The sequence below is a fragment of the Malus domestica genome, chromosome 14 (genome assembly GCF_042453785.1).
Source record: "Malus domestica chromosome 14, GDT2T_hap1".
Taxonomy (NCBI): domain Eukaryota; kingdom Viridiplantae; phylum Streptophyta; class Magnoliopsida; order Rosales; family Rosaceae; genus Malus; species Malus domestica.
The window spans coordinates 10,497,133-10,516,857 of record NC_091674.1 but is presented as its reverse complement, the minus strand read 5'-3'; the positions used below and the strand labels follow the sequence as shown (position 1 = coordinate 10,516,857).

At 38.4% G+C, this 19,725-nt stretch overlaps 1 long non-coding RNA gene across 1 annotated transcript; it reads right to left on the bottom strand.

Annotated features, from left to right (window-relative positions):
* Positions 1–9,718: 9,718 nt before the first annotated feature.
* Positions 9,719–10,718, bottom strand: LOC139191084 (uncharacterized). The gene is made up of 2 exons (XR_011575221.1): positions 10,500–10,718; positions 9,719–10,402 (listed from the first exon to the last, which is right to left on the bottom strand). It is a non-coding gene; the product is annotated as an uncharacterized lncRNA (long non-coding RNA).
* Between the last annotated feature and the right edge of the window lie 9,007 nt (positions 10,719–19,725).

The following is a 19,725-nucleotide window of genomic DNA, read 5'->3' as shown; positions in this document are numbered from 1 at the left end:
ACGTAACCATAAGTGCAGTGCAGAAGCAAAGATAAGAGAATTACGAAAGAATACAAACCAACTACTAGCAAGAATAACCAAATAGCATGCTAGAGTGAGTTAAAGTGTGAGTGCACACATAAACAAAGCTTAAGCAATAGTTGCAGTCAAGTAGGACTATAATTAAGTTACAACACCCGCAGGTGAGTCCTACATGTAGAAAGTCTGTCAGAACGCCGAAGCGAAACCTCGTGAGCCACCAACTGCTAACTAGAACCTGGAGGGGCGCAAAACAAAATTAAGTGGGTCAGTAAAACAAAGCTTTTCGAAAACCTTTCATTTAAAACATTTCTAACCCCTCGCTGTAAAACCTGTATACTTTCCCAGAAAATAGCATAATAGCATAATACTTTTCATAAATCTCAAATCATCAATCTTTCTTAAAACAAAAAATTATGCCATGTTAAAACTTTCGAAAACAGAATGAATGATGCATCAATGTAACAGGTGAAATGATGAATTAACCGGAGACCCTGCAGTTGGTCCTGTACGGTTAATTCTATAGCTCAACATCCAATCCAACCGGAGTCACCTCGGTGACCTGTACGGCACTACACTGCAGATAAGTCGGAACTACCTGAAGTAGTCCGTACGACATGAATGGTGTAATAATACGCTCTAGTGCTTCTCTCATCAATCATCTGTGTACACAATCTAAGGCCACCTATCAGTCGAAACCCTCTCATGGTCTGTACGACATGCACCTACTTGGATCCAAGGTGAGCGTGCGGTGCGAGGTGAATAATATAAGCACTAACACCATGATTGCAGGTTATGAGCTATCAACAATATACACATCAACAATGCACATGAATAACATAAAACTCACCTGATACTTACCTGTGCGTCCACAGCACCAATTCACATATATATATGCATCAATTATCAATTCATATAATTCATATCATGCATGCATGGTGTTGAACAAAAAAAAAAAATATATATATATATATAAAATAAAAAATAAAATAAAAAGTTTGCAGCAAACAAACTTTTCAAAAGAAAGATGCTGCTCACGTGAAAACTGTTTAGACTTGGAAATCCAAGTCGACAAGAGAAGAAAACGTGGAGCAAAACTCCCCATCTTCTGCAAAACGTGGAAAGTTTCATGCAAGACATGGGAGGTTACATGGTTAGTGGGAGAGGATGGCGAAAGATATGGCATCTATCTCCCCACGTAAAAGTTCCCGAGGCTTCCTATGATGCCTATAAATAGGCATCAGTCGCAGTGGACGAAAAAAAGGAAGGGACGGAAACAAGAGAGGAGACGCTGCAGAAATTAAGATAGAAATTGAGGGAGGAAAGAAGCAACGAAGTAATACCGGTGACTCCAAACCAAGCCTTTCAAAGAAGGAGAGCAAACTACAAGTAACAAAGCATCTAAAGGTACAAATCCATCCTTCTAAAATTTTCTTTGTTTGGTTTCTCTTGGTTTCGCAGGAAGAAAAGAAGCAATTTGCTTCTCCAACCTCTACCATTCCCCAACGTCATCCCAAGTTGCAGCAACCAAACCGCAACACTACCGCTCTCTAGCCGTCTGGTGCTCATCTAGAATGAGCCCATGCACTCCGCAACATGAAGGAGATGAATTTGATGATGCAGTATTGTATAATGGTGGTCCTCCAGAAGAAGTCCGTGCATTATGCAGCTTGAAAGAGATGGGTTTGGTAATGCCGTGTTGCATAAAACCAGAAAAACCCGAAGATCAATGGAGGACGTGGCTTAAAGGAGATGGGTTTGGTAATGCCGTGTTGCATAAAACCAGAAAAACCCGAAGGTCAATGGAGGACGTGGCTTAAATGAGATGGGTTTGGTGATGCCGTGTTGCATAAAACCAGAAGAACCCGAAGGAAGTCGCAGGACGTGGCTTGAAGGAGATGGGTATGGTGATGCCGTGTTGCATAAAAGAAGAAGGCGGTTGTAGACGAAGTTCGCCGCCGTGAGAACAACAACCGCAGTAGCTCACATGTAGAATTGAAATGGTTACTGCTATGAGCTCATTGAGAAACTGTGCATCAAGAATAGAAGAATTCAACTCGGAAAATTGGGCGTGTTGTTGCTGCTCCATTTTAGGAGCTTGGTGTGTTGCTGCTGGTACATTTTAGGAGCTTGGTGTGTTGATGCTGCTCCGTAAATGAAGATTACAAACTCTGCAAAAGAAAGTAGAAAATGAAAAGTAGAGAGGGAAGAGAAGAAAACAAAGGGAATTGGAAGGAAAATCTCCAGCAAATAAAAAGGATTCATGACTACAGTTGAAGATATATTTTTTTTTCCCCTGCGAGGACAAATCCATGCAGGAAGTGGTAAAACTAAAAAATGCTTTCTTTCAAAAAGCTTAGCACGTGGAACCTCCAAGATGAGTAAGCCATTGTCAAATATTGGGCAAAAGATAAATTCAAAGTTGGAGAAAAAATGACAAAAACAAAGGAGTTTAAAACTCACAAGGAAGAGAAGAGTTCCAGCCAACGTCATCAAAAGAAGCTTTTGTTACAGCAAAAGTAAAAATTAAAAAATGATTGATGTAGTCTTCTTCCCATACAGGAAGGCCACTCATGAGAAAAACAAAAGAAAGTCATGGATCCCCATTATGGGACACACTGACAAATTGACAAGACAAAGGAAAGCAAGGAAGGAAAAATGGTTTACGTGGGAGTTGGCTCACGTGAAGAGGAAGAGAGGATTTCGAACTTTCAAGTCTTATTGGAATTTGGAAGCTTTAAAATCACATGAAAAACAATGAAGAGAAAAGCTTGATGTCAGAAGGTTTTGAATCAAATGGGTTCAAAGTCCGATATTTAAATGGGGTGGAAAAGCAAAAAATAAAATAAAAGAAAAAACAAGAAGTTTGCTTGCAGCAAACTTCACAAATTAATTACGGACGGTACTTACGGGGAACCCTCAAAGAACAGGCATCACAAGAAGTTATATGGATCAAACCTTTCCCAAACCGTGTGAAAAAGTCATGCAAAGATGAATCCTAATTCACTAAGGATTTATAACACAAGGGAAGCCCTTCAACCAACCAAAAATAAAAGGTTGTTTAAATGCCTTTTTAGTCCATATGGTGTGAATCCCACCTTCTACTCAAAGAAAGGACAAAGTCCCATTTACTTTGTACTGCACATCCCTCGTGGGTTGCTACTTAAAGAAAAAAGTGAAGTCCCATTTCACAAAAGGTCACAAAAGGTCATGTATGGGTTTCAAACAAGTCTGAATACCCAATTGACTTCTCATTTTTTTCCAAGTCTGAACACAAGAATGCAAATCCAAATCAAGCAGTTACGAACTACGCTGGTTTGATTCCGTTAAGGATACGTAGGCAGTTTGATATCAATTTTCAGACACAACCATGAAATCAAGATTATGAACTACGCTGGTTTGATTCCGTTAAGGATACGTAGGCAGTTTGATATCAATTTTCAGACACAACCATGAAATCAAGATTACGAACTACGCTGGTTTGATTCCGTTAAGGATACGTAGGCAGTTTGATATCAATTTTCAGACACAACCATGAAATCAAGATTACGAACTACGCTGGTTTGATTCTGTTAAGGATACGTAGGCAGTTTGATATCAATTTTCAGACACAACCATGAAATCAAGATTTATGAACTACGCCGGTTTGATTCCGTTAAGGATACGTAGGCAGTCTGATATCAAGTTTTAGACACAACCGTAAAGCTGAAACGAATCCCTGGTTTATATAAACTAAATTCACTCCTGCTACCAAATACCAAAATGGCATGAAGCCGAAGAAAAGTTTCAAAGGGCACGAAGCCGCAATCAATCTCAAAGGCACGAAGCCGTATCAAGTATCAAAAGGGCATGAAGCCACAACAAATTTCAATGGCATGAAGCCGTATCAAGTATCAAAAGGGCACAAAGCCGTAACAAGATTTAAATAACACGAAGCCACATTATGCTCCTCGCCCGCATGAGCTAAAACTGCACAAGGCATCAAATCCCAACAAGTACCAAATACCTGAACTACGAGTGACTTGATCCCTCAAGAGGGTACGTAGGCAATCTAGGATTCGACCTAGGTGCAGTCACAAAATCAAACAAACACACAAATCCTCAAGTTATGATTTATTCAAATTAGAATCAAAGGGTATGCCTTTCCAAAAGAAAGGTTGTAATTAATAGGCGCGTAGCCTAGAATGGGTCGAACTCGAATTAATAAAACCCTCTTTGAAAAAATGAACGAGGGTGAAATTATGTCGAGTGAATTATTTGTTTACATATTATGTACAATTTTTGCTCAACATAATTTTTGGCACGCCCGGTGGGACCCATTTTCCCTTTCATCTCTAATTTTGAAGATAATTAATGTGCTATGTGTTTTCTTTTTTGCAGAAAAAAGGAAGCATGGCACCACAAGTTACTGTTTACTTCCACGAACTCTCTGCTGCTGCATCCAAACTTGGACATGGAGGGCGTGCTGGTCGTCGAATCTCCTTCACCATCAATGAAGCACCAACTATCTGCAACATGGTGAAGGCTAAGTTAGCAACAAAGACAAACAAGGCGGCTGTAAAAGTCATCAAGGTTGGACCGAAAAAATGCCCGTCCAAGAATGCCCTAAGGAACGCAAGGAAGAGAGCAGCATGAGCTCTTAGGAAGAAGATCGCTAAGGAGTGTGTACTTGAAGATATTGAAATCATCTCAAGGGAGCTTCTTGGAGCTATTTCATCTAAGGACACCAAGGTCTCTCGACGCAAGATTGTCAAAGTGACATCATCACCACCTATCAATGTTTCTGTCATCACTCAAATCATGATCGGAACAATCCCGATCACTTTACCTACAACGGAATCGGTCATGATGACCTCTATCGAGGAAGATGAAGAAATTTTGCCAGTAGTGTCTGGAAATGTTCAACAAAAGGCCAAGGCCTATAAAGTTGTCGAGGAAGGTAACAACATTCAATTCGAGGGGCCTATCACACGTGCAAGGGCTCGAGTATTGGCAATCCATTCTCCCGAGAGTTCATCTTCCCTTGGAGACACTTTTGGAGAAAACGAATATTTTTTCCAAGAAGAGATTCCTAGAGTAATGACTCAATTCCAAAGGTTGGAGATAAATGAAAGCGTTGAATATGAGAACATGCAAGTTCTGATGACTGGTGCATCAAATATAGAAGAACAACTGCTAGAAATGCAACGAAAACTAGCAGAAAAAGAAGCACAAATGGCAACTTTGGTAGCTGATAAGGAAGCTGAAATTGCAACTTTAGCAGCTCAGTTAGCCGCTCAAGCTAGCATAAATAATGCTGGAGAAAGAGCAAGGAAAGAAACAGAAGGAGAAAGTTCCGGTAGCCAAATTACGCATCAAGATATCAATGCAATTTTCGCTGAAAAGATTCGTGAATTTCAAATGTCTTTAACGACACCAATTCTCGGATACCGGAAACCTTATCCAGCTCACTATGACACGGTGCCATTTCCCCAAGGGTATCAAAAACCGAGCTTTGATAAATTTGATGGTTTAAGTGGTTCTCCTCAAGAACACTTAGCTCATTTTTACTCAGCATGTGGGGAAACATCGCAGTCAGATCCCTTATTGGTCCGGCAATTTGTTCAGTCACTCAAAGGGTCTGCTTTCACATGGTATACTCAGTTAGAGCCAGGATCTATCATAACATGGGATGATATGCAAATAGCTTTTCTAGCTCAATTCGTCAGTTCAAAGAAAAAGGTTACATTAATGGATTTGGCTCAAACAACACAAAGGCTTGGAGAAAGCGCGAATGAATTCATCACAAGATGGAGGAGTCTTAACCTACAATGCATGGAAAAGATTTCCGAATTTTCGGCAGTGCAAATATGTTACAATAACCTCATCCCTGAGATTGCAACATTTGTAGGAATTGCGGAGCCTCGAACTTTCGACGAGTTAGTATCCAAAGCAAGCAATGTGGAGAAGCAGATGTCTCGAAAAAATGTGATTGGAAAGATGATCCAAGACTTAGAAAATAAGTCAGACACCAAGAATGGAGATAACAAAAGAATGTCGAAGAAGGGAGATTCTATGGCGACATTTGTCAAAGTAGACAAGAAAAGTGACAATATGAAAAGAAAAGAAGAAACCAAAGGGACGAGGAGGCTTTCGCTTAAAGAAAGAAAAGAAGTTAAATATAGTTTCGATGATGAAGATGTTGGAATTATCTTCGACGAACTCCTTGCAGCAAAGATGATCACGCTTCCTGAACCAAAGCGTCCCGCTGAAGTAAATAAGACCGATGATCCAAAGTATTGTCGGTATCATCGACTCATCAGCCATACGATAGAGGACTGTTATATCCTTAAGGATATAATTCAAGAAAAAATCAACAAGCATGAGATCGAGGTGGATTCATCTTCAAAACATCAGACGGCAACGTCCAATATGATCGAAGGAAAATCAACACCCTCCTCTCCATTACCAGAAGGGGCAATCCCTATAGGATTTCATGTCGATAATGAAACCACAGTTGTCCATGCTTATCCTGGCCTGCCTCGTTCCGGAAATCCAAAAATTCCAACTCTGTACGAGCTCATGATGGCACCAAGTTTTGATGTTTGGGAGGATTCGTCATCACTTGAATCCGAAGACGAGTGGCAAACCGTCAGTGAAAAGAAGGTGAAAAAGATTGCTAAACGTCTTTCTTCCACAAAGCGATCAAAAGGAAAATTATGGAGTGGATCACCCTCAAAGGATGGAAAGAAAAAGAAGAAGAATACTCAAGGAAAGCCTAAAGTCTTTCAAGATGATGAGTACAAGCAGCCTTTCAGAGCACCAATAACCCTTGGAGACTACCTCCCTCCAAAACTTTTTAAGAGTAAGGGAGGCGAGGAAGAAATTGGAAATTGTCTCACGACCTCATGTGAAGTCCATAACAATAATGAGGTAGATGCAATAACTCTACGCTCTGGCCAAAGGATCCCGTCTGCTGACAAGAAAGAGGGTAAATCAACAGTTGATTCAGTCAATCATTCCGACGAACCAAGTGCAAGAGAGGTTCCAATCACTACCACTGCAGAGCCTACGGTAGAAATTTCAGTCTCAACCACAAAAGCAAGTACCTCTAAGAGACATGCAAAAGATGTATTACAGTCCCAAAATGGCAAATACGACATCGTCGACCATCTTAAGCGCATCCCATCTCTCCTTAGTGTGTACGATGCTCTAAAAATGTCTAAGGAGCTTAGAGAAGCACTCATCATGGCTTTAACAAATCCTGAAGTATTTGAAACAAGCTTGAAATTTGCAGAGATGGATACAACGTCACCAAAATATTGCGCTTGCTGCCTTGCAAGTATCACATTTGACGAAAGTGACCTTATACTTGGAGACGAATACCACAATCGACCCTTGTACGTCAGTGGACTAGTGAGAGATACATCAATAAATCGAATCTTGCTTGATTGTGGATCAGCAGTAAACCTACTTCCTCTTCGAACACTTCAAGCTCTGGGGATGAATGTTCGTCAACTGACACCATCAATGTTAACTATTCAAGGCTTCAATCAAGTCGGACAAAAAGCAATGGGATCGATAGCATTACAAATGGAGATAAGGGAGTTGTACTCCGACGCCCTTTTTCATGTAATCAATGCTGACACATCTTATAATGTTTTATTGGGACGTCCGTGGCTTCATACATATGGTGTCGTTCCTTCTACACTCCATCAATACTTCAAGTTTTTGGTGAATGGCAAAGTCAAAAAAGTCCTAGCGGACACCGACCCATTTAGGGGCGAAGAAGTGAATTACGCAGATGCAAAATTTTACAAACAATCAAAAGTCACTTTTTCACAACCAACAAAAAATGAGGTGGTGCAGAAGGAATCACGATCACTAGTTATGGAGAGGGTAAAGCCATCAAGGCTAGTCAAAATCGCGAGTTCCAAAACTCCGAAATCTCGAAAAATAGGTCTTAATTGTTCATTACAAGATCGAAGAGAACCTGAAAAGAAGGCAATGGAACAAATCCAAAATGCATTTGAAGCACTCATGACCAACTACACAAAGCCTCTACGCAAAATCAACCAATCGATTCCTGGGGGCAATTTGGTAGTCTCAACAAATTTGCAAAGGAATAATGGTCGACAGGGTCGCATTGTTTCGTTCAAAAGAAATGAGTCTTCATCAAAGGTTCCATTAAAGATAAAAGCGAAGAGGTGCAAAGCTAAAAAGAGTGCCATCAACGTCACAGTACACCAAGAAAATGATATGCTTAAAGCATTTGTCTCAAATACCAAGAATCATGAGTTTGAAGGCTTTACTGATTTCGAGAAAGCAATGTTCACTGAAGAAAAATCTAGCAGCAAGCCACCTCGAATTTCTGTCTTCTTACGACTTGGTAAAATCATCAACTCTCAACCTAAGAAGTCTCATAAAAGCAAAAAGTGGAGAGTCAAAACCCAAAAGGTGACAATAAATTGTGACAAAAATGACGATGCGCAAGAAGAGGTACAAGACATTGTTCAAGTCAACACGATTGGTAGCAAAGAAAAAAGCAAGGAATCTGATAACGAGCCTATTAAGTCTGTCAGACAATTCCCAACCTGCTTTCTAATCAAGAAGAAAAATGGACAGGTTTGTACCTGCATCGACTTCAGGACTTTCAATAGTGCACCTCCACTTCCAGAAAATGAAACTTATGGAATAATTGAGAAAGTAAGCATGGAAGAAGTTTGTGACTCAACTTAAGTAAACTGCGTTACCATTAAGAAGAAAAAGAAGAGAATGGTGACGAATCAACTGAGCTCAAGCAATAATCCCCAAATAAAGGATAGGGGGCAAGCTAATGCCTCACAAACTCAGAGAGGGAAACAAGTGCAGAGGAAACAAGTCAAGATAAATCCTTTCCTCTGAACTACGTATGACTTGATCCCTCAAAAAGGGGTACGTAGGCAGCCTATCATTAAAAATGGGTGCAGTCATAAAAAAATCAAAATCAAAATCAAATCCCGAAAATTAAGGGGTGAACTACGTTCGGCTTGATCCCTTCATAGGGTACGTAGGTAGTCTAGCTTTATTACTAGATACAGCCGTAAAAATCATTTTCCCAAAATCAAGGGGTGAACTACGTTCGGCTTGATCCCTTCATGGGGTACGTAGGTAGTCTAGCTTAATTACTAGATACAGCCGTAAAAATCACTTTCCCGAAATCAAGGGATGAACTACGTTTGGCTTGATCCCTTCATAGGGTACGTAGGCAATCTGATCAAAAAAAAATTAGATGCAGCCATAACTCATTAAAAATCATTCTTTTCCCCCTACATGATTAGCATTTGTTCGAACTGCCACATGCTAACATCTTCAAAAATTACCAAGGCCAAAGCCACTAGAAGTGACTTTAAATTGAAAGTGGCCAAAGCACTTCTTCAAATTGTCATGTGCTAGGCATATGTAATTTTTCACTTGTGAAAAGTGATGAAAAAATTACTAGGGCAGGGCATAAGGAATTTTTCACTTGTAAAGTGATATAAAAAAAATGGGAAGAGAAGTCTGATCCATGCGTGCTTGACTATAACGAAGCTAAGACCAAATAATCAAATTTGCGCAGCAGCTATACATAACTAAAAAGGGTAGGCCAATAGTTATGTTGGAATTATGGTGCAGGAAGCATGCCGTGTAAATAAAAAAGTTTGATGCATGCATGCTTGATCACAAGGAAGCCAAACCCAAATATCAAAAGTCATATTTACTCATTCATAAGTGCTGCACAGCAGCTGTACTATGCTAAAAATTAAAAGCAACAGTTATAAAAGGTACGGCCATCTGCAAGGAAACATGCTGTGTGGACTAAAGTCAAAAGTAGCAGTTGTGGTGCAACTACCTACAAGGAGACATGCCGTGTAGACCAAAAATTAAAAGCAACGGCTATGTTTGAATAATGGTGCAGCTGTGTACAAGGAAATATACAGCGTGAAGCTCTTTTAAACGTCAAACTACACCTGACAGGGAAAACGGCAGCAAGAGACAAGACCAAACTCTCTCGTTTCCCCTAAAAAAAAAAAAAAGTGGGATCTCTATAAATATTAGAAATGGCTACCAACAAACAGCCCAAGCTGCACGATTTGTTCTCCAATAGCAAAACAAGCACCTCCCATGCGGCGTTAGTGGTTGCGATAAAGGTGTGCCCACCCTTTGTCGTTCCAGCAAAAGATCCCTGAATAAACATCATCGTCGTCGCGGCACCGTCGCCATCAACAGAAGAAAAGTACTGAACACCAGTCAACGGCCAATTGGGTACAAATTTGGCCATGTGCATTCATTCCCAGAAATATAAAATGCGGGTCAATATACAATATGGTCATATCAATCCTTATACGCTCAAAACAATTTCACGTATAAGGCTTGAGGGGGCAATCTGTTGAACAAAAAAAAATATATATATATATATAAAATAAAAAATAAAATAAAAAGTTTGCAGCAAACAAACTTTTCAAAAGAAAGATGCTGCTCACGTGAAAACTGTTTAGACTTGGAAATCCAAGTCGACAAGAGAAGAAAACGTGGAGCAAAACTCCCCATCTTCTGCAAAACGTGGAAAGTTTAATGCAAGACATGGGAGGTTACACGGTTAGTGGGAGAGGATGGCGAAAGATATGGCATCTATCTCCCCACGTAAAAGTTCCCGAGGCTTCCTATGATGCCTATAAATAGGCATCAGTCGCAGTGGACGAAAAAAAGGAAGGGACGGAAACAAGAGAGGAGACGCTGCAGAAATTAAGATAGAAATTGAGGGAGGAAAGAAGCAACGAAGTAATACCGGTGACTCCAAACCAAGCCTTTCAAAGAAGGAGAGCAAACTACAAGTAACAAAGCATCTAAAGGTACAAATCCATCCTTCTAAAATTTTCTTTGTTTGGTTTCTCTTGGTTTCGCAGGAAGAAAAGAAGCAATTTGCTTCTCCAACCTCTACCATTCCCCAACGTCATCCCAAGTTGCAGCAACCAAACCGCAACACTACCGCTCTCTAGCCGTCTGGTGCTCATCTAGAATGAGCCCATGCACTCCGCAACATGAAGGAGATGAATTTGATGATGCAGTATTGTATAATGGTGGTCCTCCAGAAGAAGTCCGTGCATTATGCAGCTTGAAAGAGATGGGTTTGGTAATGCCGTGTTGCATAAAACCAGAAAAACCCGAAGATCAATGGAGGACGTGGCTTAAAGGAGATGGGTTTGGTAATGCCGTGTTGCATAAAACCAGAAAAACCCGAAGGTCAATGGAGGACGTGGCTTAAATGAGATGGGTTTGGTGATGCCGTGTTGCATAAAACCAGAAGAACCCGAAGGAAGTCGCAGGACGTGGCTTGAAGGAGATGGGTATGGTGATGCCGTGTTGCATAAAAGAAGAAGGCGGTTGTAGACGAAGTTCGCCGCCGTGAGAACAACAACCGCAGTAGCTCACATGTAGAATTGAAATGGTTACTGCTATGAGCTCATTGAGAAACTGTGCATCAAGAATAGAAGAATTCAACTCGGAAAATTGGGCGTGTTGTTGCTGCTCCATTTTAGGAGCTTGGTGTGTTGCTGCTGGTACATTTTAGGAGCTTGGTGTGTTGATGCTGCTCCGTAAATGAAGATTACAAACTCTGCAAAAGAAAGTAGAAAATGAAAAGTAGAGAGGGAAGAGAAGAAAACAAAGGGAATTGGAAGGAAAATCTCCAGCAAATAAAAAGGATTCATGACTACAGTTGAAGATATATTTTTTTTTTCCCCTGCGAGGACAAATCCATGCAGGAAGTGGTAAAACTAAAAAATGCTTTCTTTCAAAAAGCTTAGCACGTGGAACCTCCAAGATAAGTAAGCCATTGTCAAATATTGGGCAAAAGATAAATTCAAAGTTGGAGAAAAAATGACAAAAACAAAGGAGTTTAAAACTCACAAGGAAGAGAAGAGTTCCAGCCAACGTCATCAAAAGAAGCTTTTGTTACAGCAAAAGTAAAAATTAAAAAATGATTGATGTAGTCTTCTTCCCATACAGGAAGGCCACTCATGAGAAAAACAAAAGAAAGTCATGGATCCCCATTATGGGACACACTGACAAATTGACAAGACAAAGGAAAGCAAGGAAGGAAAAATGGTTTACGTGGGAGTTGGCTCACGTGAAGAGGAAGAAAGGATTTCGAACTTTCAAGTCTTATTGGAATTTGGAAGCTTTAAAATCACATGAAAAACAATGAAGAGAAAAGCTTGATGTCAGAAGGTTTTGAATCAAATGGGTTCAAAGTCCGATATTTAAATGGGGTGGAAAAGCAAAAAATAAAATAAAAGAAAAAACAAGAAGTTTGCTTGCAGCAAACTTCACAAATTAATTACGGACGGTACTTACGGGGAACCCTCAAAGAACAGGCATCACAAGAAGTTATATGGATCAAACCTTTCCCAAACCGTGTGAAAAAGTCATGCAAAGATGAATCCTAATTCACTAAGGATTTATAACACAAGGGAAGCCCTTCAACCAACCAAAAATAAAAGGTTGTTTAAATGCCTTTTTAGTCCATATGGTGTGAATCCCACCTTCTACTCAAAGAAAGGACAAAGTCCCATTTACTTTGTACTGCACATCCCTCGTGGGTTGCTACTTAAAGAAAAAAGTGAAGTCCCATTTCACAAAAGGTCACAAAAGGTCATGTATGGGTTTCAAACAAGTCTGAATACCCAATTGACTTCTCATTTTTTTCCAAGTCTGAACACAAGAATGCAAATCCAAATCAAGCAGTTACGAACTACGCTGGTTTGATTCCGTTAAGGATACGTAGGCAGTTTGATATCAATTTTCAGACACAACCATGAAATCAAGATTATGAACTACGCTGGTTTGATTCCGTTAAGGATACATAGGCAGTTTGATATCAATTTTCAGACACAACCATGAAATCAAGATTACGAACTACGCTGGTTTGATTCCGTTAAGGATACGTAGGCAGTTTGATATCAATTTTCAGACACAACCATGAAATCAAGATTACGAACTACGCTGGTTTGATTCCGTTAAGGATACGTAGGCAGTTTGATATCAATTTTCAGACACAACCATGAAATCAAGATTTATGAACTACGCCGGTTTGATTCCGTTAAGGATACGTAGGCAGTCTGATATCAAGTTTTAGACACAACCGTAAAGCTGAAACGAATCCCTGGTTTATATAAACTAAATTCACTCCTGCTACCAAATACCAAAATGGCATGAAGCCGAAGAAAAGTTTCAAAGGGCACGAAGCCGCAATCAATCTCAAAGGCACGAAGCCGTATCAAGTATCAAAAGGGCATGAAGCCACAACAAATTTCAATGGCATGAAGCCGTATCAAGTATCAAAAGGGCACAAAGCCGTAACAAGATTTAAATAACACGAAGCCACATTATGCTCCTCGCCCGCATGAGCTAAAACTGCACAAGGCATCAAATCCCAACAAGTACCAAATACCTGAACTACGAGTGACTTGATCCCTCAAGAGGGTACGTAGGCAATCTAGGATTCGACCTAGGTGCAGTCACAAAATCAAACAAACACACAAATCCTCAAGTTATGATTTATTCAAATTAGAATCAAAGGGTATGCCTTTCCAAAAGAAAGGTTGTAATTAATAGGCGCGTAGCCTAGAATGGGTCGAACTCGAATTAATAAAACCCTCTTCGAAAAAATGAACGAGGGTGAAATTATGTCGAGTGAATTATTTGTTTACATATTATGTACAATTTTTGCTCAACACATGGCATTTTAGAAACATACTTTCATTAAAACTCAATTTCTGGGAATTTCAATAGCATATAGGTATAAACAGAAAATACTGCTCACTCACTGATAAGTCGAAGGGTAGTAGCCCCCGTGACGTCGTTGGATGCGCTCGTCCTCGGGATAGGTATCACCTATATGCGAAATAACTATAAAAACGTTATTTTAAAGCATATAACCAACAATTCGTAATAACTTCTTATACGGTGCTCAATTTGGGTATATGAATATACTACAGTGACCTACTCGATGTCACGGACATCGAGGAATTTTTAGAAAAATTTTCTGATGTGGCACGCGCCCCCACGCGTCGTGGGTGGCACGGACACGCGCTCGCCCACGCGCGTCTTCTTCCTAGCGAGCTCGTCGAACTGAACTTTCCGGTGGCCGAAAAACTGGGCAATTTTCAATTGCCTTGTTCTCCCTCGTTTCTCAACCATTTTCTTCGAATTTTATATCAATTTGAAGCCCTAAAATGTAGTTTCACGCTATACTACTTTAAGGCTCTAAAAATTACGAAATCTCACCGGAAAAATTCCAAGAAAACCGGCCAAAGTTGAACCCAGTGATCCCGACGTCCAAAACCTTCAAACGAAGCACTCCGAGCTTCCTTGGGACCTCACTAAGCTCACTACAAGCTTAGAATTCCCTGAAAATCAACATATTACGATTGCATGAATAGTGACATAAAATGGAGGTTCGGGTTTCACGTGATTTCGAAGGTTTCACTTCCTAAAACCAACACCAATCGACTCAGGATGTTGAAAGGATGAAGATTCATACCTTTTTGGCGTTGATCCGTGAAAGTTCGAGGGTTTTGGGCTTCGTCCATACGTTCGAGGGTGAGAGAGAGACTGAGGAAGTCGTGAGGGAGGAGAGAGAGAGAGCACGGCGGAATGAGAGATAGGGGGTTGACTGTATGTGTGTTGTGTGGTCCAACTCAAACCATCACCATCCATAAACCAAAGTCTTTTAATCCCTAACCACACAAAACATACAACCCAATTTTAAATCAACTTATATAATTTTCCAAAAACTTATGGAAAATGTATATTTAGTCCCAAAAATATATGTCACACATACGTACCTTAGCAAACGTCGAGGGCACTCTCGTCCTTTCACGTCCTTAATAAAAAAAATCTCGGGACGGGCTGTGACACTTAGACCACAGGGGTTTAAATCCGAATTTTTTTTTACCATAGGGGCTATCTTCCGAATACCTTATGACCACAATGAATATTTATCTGATTAGGCCAAAAAAATTAATGATGTTTTTTAGTCTTTAATTGATATGTATAAGTAATAAATGGGTATTAAATTAAACTTTTTGATGACACGTCATATGATTTGCAAATTTGGTCAACACATTACTTTTTGTTGAAGATTAGACTTGAATTGGAACAAATGTTTAAAAATAAAAACCTACATAGCTATTAGCTACTAATTAAAAATAAATTAACAACCAAACAAAAATTCGTAAAAATTGAAAAGAATAAACATGCATTTAGCATTTCTAACTTAGGACCCCTCGTTAATTTTAAACAACAAAAACCATTAATTCTAATTAAACTTCTTGATTATTTAGCCAAATTTTATATATTTATAATCTTATGAAAAGAAATTTGTAAAAATTGAAAGGTAAATAACCATACATGCTGTTTTGAACCCAAGACCTCCTCATTAATTTCGAACAACAAAACCCCCAATTCTAGTTAAATTTCTTTGTCATTGAACCAAATTTTATAAATTTATACTTTTATGAAAACATATATAAATATACCACCCTAATAATTTTGGTGCCCCCAATTATTTTGGGCCTTGGAAGGTCGCCCTGCCAGTACTAAGCCTGGGTTGGGCCTGCGTCTTCCCAATGCCTTTTGACAACCTCGTCTCCTTCATCGGCGCAACTCACTTCTCCTCCATCCTTTCCATGTCGATGCCGCCCCATAATCCTCCTATTCTTTATCATAGAACACATACCAGCATCATGTCATTGTCATCGGAATCTCCATCGGGGAATCTATGGCATTACACACCAACTTTCTCAAAATTTTACCCAATAATTTCAACCTCCTTCATCAATTTTCTTCTGGGTGAATATCCTTTATAGGGTTAGCAATATGGATCTGATCTGTCATAGGTTTGGTGAAATTTGAGGGCGTGGAGCTGTCATGGCTTCAGAGAATGGAGAGGGAGGTGATGGTGGAGGTAGGTGAGAGAGAAAATGGATGTTTGGATACAAGTAAAGAGAGGAAATAGTGTGTTTGGTTACAAGGATAGTAGACATTTGGGGAGCATTTCATTTGACAAATTTTTGAATTTAAGAAAGGGATCCCTCCAGATCCCTTCCACCCAGTCTCCAAATCCGGGCTCTTGAAATTTGATTTAACGGTTAAAATTATTATAACTTTTAAAGGGACCTCCTGTTTGTAGCCGTTAAATCAAATTTCAAGGGTCCAAATTTAGGGATTTGATGAATTTGGTGGAAGTGATCCAAAGATGATCCATTTCCTTGAATTTAATGGTCCACATAAGATGGTTAGCAATTTGGGTACTCTCTAGTGAGTACCCAAGTATTGTCCCTTGGGAAATAGCGTAATCCAAATTCTTGATCACGGGCAACGGATGTTAATGTTGGAATCACGATTTCAAAATCAATGTGAAACGCTATGAAGAAAATGTGAAGAGGGGACATGAAGTTAATTGCTCCAGGCCAAGGATAGAAATCTGAGCGATGCATGCTTGGTTGGTTGTATGTAGTGTTTAAAATTTCTTCAATACGGTCGATATTTCTAAGAAAATATCCAAAAAGTCAAAGAAAGATATGGAAGTAGGGTGAAGTCTAAACTTCACGAAAAACTTTTAAGTTTAGGCCAAAATATTGTCGATATTTCTAACACATTTGTTAAATTTAAGAAAATCTCTTATATTTCGTCCAAATCAATGTTTGACAATTTCTAAAGTTTCATTTTAAATTTCCATCATTTCCATCGAAAGCAATCGAAATCGATATTGATATTTGACATATCCCTTAATATTTTTCCAAATTTACAATATCGATATTTTAAACACTAGTGGTATGAAATCAAGTTTGGAACATTTTTTAAAGGTCCTGTTTTGATTTAATTTAATTTAATCTTAAAATCAGTGTCTAAGTTAGTACTTAATCTCAAATTGTTCAAAAATTAACTCTCATGCGAATTCTATTACCAAATTCATACTTGACTGTTGTGTGTGTTTTTTATTTTTATTTTATTTTTGATAAAAGGTAAACTTTCATTACCAAAAACTTACATACAAAACAAAAGCCCACAACTAAACACAAACAAAAAATGGGCTAGCACAACAACAGCCCAACCCAAGGGTTGAGCCCGAAAAAGAAAGACACAAAAGAAAAAACTGAAAATCGTAGCCGCTTAGTTCCCTTGCCGCCATCAAAACAAGCTCCAACGACCATGAACCAGCAACCCAACAAACACCAGAGGTGAAGACCAACCACGCCCCAACAATAAAAAGAGAAGCAAACAACGATGTTATCTGTCGAACTCCACACAGAACCAATCCGCCACCACCAATGGTATAAAACCAGGGAGGAAGTCAATGGAACCATTGACAACAGTGCCGAGATTGACACATAGGTGGAAGGTGGTGATGCGAACACCCGAGCTGAGGCTCTACACATCTTCTGATAAAGCCATTGAATACGGTGGAACAAAGTGGGAGCAGATTGGATCCAAAGTGAAATCGATAGAGAGCGATCGCAGGTGGGAGGGAAAGAAGGTGAAAAGAGTGGATGCATGGAGGGGAAAATAAGGTGGAGAGAAGAAAAGGGAGACAATGAAACGACGTTTTCCGATCAGGGTAAGGAATAATTCCAACTGAAAACAGAAAATGAAAAACGAAAGGGATTGCCATTGACCATGGCCGAAGCTAAGGCCGGCGGCTGAACTGGAGACTAAGAAAGGGAACACTCACACACAGTGAGAAAAACTCTCACTCATAGAGAACAACTCTCACCCGGCTGGGGAGAGAAAATTTTTGTTCATTATTGTAGTGTTTAAATCAATGGAAAACATATCTTTGATACGATGAAATTGCCTTGAAGCCAAATGGTGAATTGATATATATATATATATATATATATATATATATATATATATATATATTTTATTTATTTTTAAATGAGAAGGGTATATTGAAATTGAATGTTAAAGGCTACATTTTTTTTTCGTTTTAAATATTATTCTTTTATACAACTGTATATTTATATTAAGAGTGTGAGAATATATATTAATATCGAATTTGTCGTTCATAAAGCTCGAACTTAAGGATAGGAATCCTGTTGAATTGTAGTACATTCAGTCCTGCTCTTTTAAGGTCCTCATTCTGAGTAGAACCAAATGCATATTAGCCATAAGATTATATTAGTTTAGAGCCAAAGTCTTTAAATATTTAACAACTTAAGAAAGTAAAACCAACTTAAAGTCCATAAACCATAAGAAAACTCATTTTCTTGTTTTACTTTATTAAAATGTCAAATATTTGAAGTCTTTGGATCTACACAAATATAATCTTGTGGTTAATATATATTTGGTCCTCACAGGTTCTCAAAATGAGAACCTTAGAAGAACATGATTGAATGTACCACTGTTCAATGGTATTTATGTTCTTAAGTTCAAACTTTATAAATGACAAATTCGATATTAATATATTTTCTCACCCTCTTAATATAAATATACAGTTGTACAAAAACTAACATTCACATGCTTCTTAAAGGTAATGCTAGGAGAACTAAATTTGCAGACCAAATTTTGTAAACTAAATGACATGAAAGTTGATTATTGTATTATTAAATATCTAGACTTAGTCTACTTAGCATTACTCGCTTCTTAAATATCTGTAACAAATAATTAAGACTTAATTACAAAGTTTAGTAGATCATAATAACAAATCAACACTGTGAAATGCGAATGACCTGCCAATAGAATAAAGTTCTAAGTTCCAACGAGGCAACGAGTCTGATACAAAGTGTTTTGTTTTTCGGATTGCAAGCGTTATTCAACACTAATTAATTTTAATTTGGGGAGGGGACATGTTCAAGTCCAATACAAATTGATTATAGTACAAGTGATATATACTAATTAATCCACACTTAATGGAGGGAATATAATTTGAACATGGGACGTAATGAGTTAAGGAAGAAGTCCTTAACATCAAAATAGGGGTGATTTTCAGATGAATCAGATTAGAAACATCATTTCCAATTTCTATTACAAAATTTTAGAACTGAAATGGATCTCATCTCAATTTTCAAATTCAAAATTTTTGTAGTAAAAAAATCTTAGAAATTTGAGAACATAATTTAGAATTTTGTATATTTGATAGATTTTGAATATTTTCGTATATGTAATTTATTGTTATTTCTTTTTAATTTAATAATAATTATTAACAAGAGGGAATGATTCGAAACTATTACAATAATTTAGGAAATGAGGAATTTCGAACCTGGGATGCATGAGTGGAAATCCAATGCCGTATTCACTAAGATATTATACCACACGCAATTAATTGTTCTCTCTTAATATTTGAGCTCATTTATAAATTCATTTAATTTTTTAGGTAAACTATGTACATCATTTTGATTCAGACCCAATTATCCTCTTTTTACACCCAACTTATAATTTTTAATCTTGAAATTTCGAATTTGCCCACCAATTTTCTTTCTACACCCATAATGAAAAAGAACAAAAAAAATTAAAATATAAAATTCCAACACTAGAAAACCTGGAGAAATTATAGTGTAGTACAATAATACCACGTCATCCGCAATATTTCCTTTCAAAATTCGCCATGTGTCATGTTTTTACATAGGTGGAATTGAATCTCATTTTTAATCTTTAAATAAGTTTAAAAATGAAAAGAAAAAAAAACAAAATAGATCGTGTTCC